Source organism: Vespa mandarinia, chromosome 12 (assembly GCF_050613455.1).
Source record: "Vespa mandarinia isolate Hongniang chromosome 12, ASM5061345v1, whole genome shotgun sequence".
In the NCBI taxonomy this organism is placed as follows: Eukaryota; Metazoa; Arthropoda; class Insecta; order Hymenoptera; family Vespidae; genus Vespa; species Vespa mandarinia.
In genome coordinates, this window is record NC_140821.1 from 3,957,501 (window position 1) to 3,960,000 (window position 2,500).

The window sequence follows — 2,500 nt, forward strand, 5'->3', positions numbered from 1 at the left end:
AGAGAGAGAGAGAGAGAGAGAGAGAGAGAGAGAGAGAGAGAGAGAGAGAGAGAGAGAGAGAGAGAGAGTAAGAGAGAAAAAGAGAAAAAGAAATGTAGGAAAGAAGGAAGACAGAAAAGTAGAAAGAAAGGAAAGAAAAAAAATTATAGAAAAAGAAGCATACATACATATCTATACATACACATACATACATACATACATACGTACATACATACATACATACATACATACATACATACATACATACATACATACATACATACATACATACATACATACATACATACATACATACATACATACATACATACATACATACATACATACATACATACATACATACATACATACATACATACATACATACATACATACATACATACATACATACATACATACATATATATATATACACATATATATATATGTATATATATATATATATATTTATATATATAGAAAACGATCGACGACAACTCGAGGAAACGAATAAAACGAGACAACAAGCGTTTGCGAAAGCTTTGTCGGTCTCTTCGTCTCGATATTACGGAAAAAGGAAGGATCTTGGACGAGGGACGTTGAGTTTCCTTGGCGATATTAACGGGTATACCTTCTTTTGAGTATAAAGGTAATACAGGATAGAAAGCTTCTCTTTCTCTTCCTCCCTTTCTCCTTACAATCCTCCTCCCACTCTCTCTCTCTCTCTCTCTCTCTTTCTCTCTTTCTTTCTCTCTTTCTTTCTTTCTTTACCAGTTTGATCTCCTGAGGGGAAAAAGAATTCTTGGCGGGTCGTACGATAGCCTCGATGAAAGAACGTGCTGGCAGTCTTTCCTTCGGTAGTAATAAGAATACAACATGGCTGCCATCAACCGGCAAACTCGCGCCTTTTCTTCGAAGAGAAACCTTCGTGATTTTCCTATCCATCGCCTCTGGCTCACACGACGACTTTCTCTCTCTCTCTCTCTCTCTCTCTCTCTCTCTCTTTCATACATACACTCGAAGAAGTCAGAAAAGAAGACGAAGCGTTGCTTAGTTGGATGAAAAGGAGAGACCGAATTACCAAGACTTGGGATTTCACAGTTCGATAACGTACGCTCGACTTGCTCGCTCGAGATAGGATCGGATCTAGATTTAAATCACGTAGAGGTTCCTCCATCCGTTTTATACTATAACTGTAGATATCCTACGTACACACACACACACACACACACACACATATATATATATGTATGTATATACACATACATATATACAGATAGACAGATAGATACACACATTGCCTTCGAGAAGCCGATCGTACATCGTCGAGGCTCACGAAACCTCCCTGGAATGTAACTAACCTAAAGCTTACTTTAGCCTTGCAAGGATTGCTAAAAGAAGCGCTAAAGGACGTAGTAAGAAAGAAAGAGAAATAAAGAGAGAGAGAGAGAGAGAGAGAGAGAAAGAGAAAGTAGGATTGACTGACCAAAACCATAGCAAGTCGGCCAAGACGATAGAAAGCCAAGGTTGGAAAAGGTGCAAGTGGGCAATAGCTGAGGGTGGTCTCTATCTTTCGAGTGGCATTAATAGGTCTTTGTTTCGTTGGAAAGAGAAGTGTCTGGAGGATGCCCAGGCAGCGCGTCGTCAGCCGTGCGAGTCTATTATTCGAATGTGGAGCAGATATCGGTTGTCGATATGCCATCCACCAGTCTAAATATTCGATCGATACTACCCTCTGTTCATCCGTCTTTCTTTACTCTTTCGCGAATCTACTCTTTCTCTCTCTCTCTCCCTCTCTCTCTCTGTCTCTATTTTTCTCTCTCTGAATTGTAGTAGTCTTGCGCATCCTCCATTCGCCGTTCTAGCTCTTTCTCTGTTTCCGCACCTGTTAGCAGTCGATCCTGTTATCGTGGATGCAACTTTAACTCGCAATAATGAGCATCAGTGGAAGAGAGTAAACTAACTATCGAATCATCGATCCCCCTCTTTCGTCCCCTCCCCCTCCCCCTCCCCCCTCTCTTACTACCATCCCGCTATCGACGAGAAACGTCGATAATTCTATCCCTTGAAGTGGCTGAAACGTCGAACGTTTATATCCTCGAACGTTTGTTTCTCGATCTCATAGGAGCTTTTCGAAGTAGATTTCGCTTCGTAATGTTGGCTTTTTAATTTTGGAGAGAAAAGAAAAAAAAAAAAAAGAACATGGAAGAACATGTACATGTAAAGTCTCTTTTCTCTTTATCCTTTCCCTCCCCTCTATTCCTTATTCCCTTTCCCCTGTTTCTTTAGATAGTCATACATGTTCTATTAATGATCATTAGATCGTACGATATTATTTATTGATATTGATTATCATTTATGGTATAAGTTTTGTTTAATTAAAAAGAACGAGCACGTTTAATCGTAAAATATATCATTTGATATAGACAATTGGGATGTTATAATAGACGTACGTCTATATAGTTATATCTGATCTTTGGAGGATTTAGAGAAGAAAAGAAAAGAAAAGAAAAAGAAAAAA

At 38.8% G+C, this 2,500-nt stretch overlaps 1 protein-coding gene across 4 annotated transcripts in view; it reads right to left on the reverse strand.

Moving 5' to 3' along the window:
• The window catches only part of LOC118449432 (pseudouridylate synthase RPUSD2), an 81,998-nt gene that overhangs the window by 19,216 nt on the left and 60,282 nt on the right, over positions 1-2,500 (reverse strand). The window lies entirely within an intron of this gene.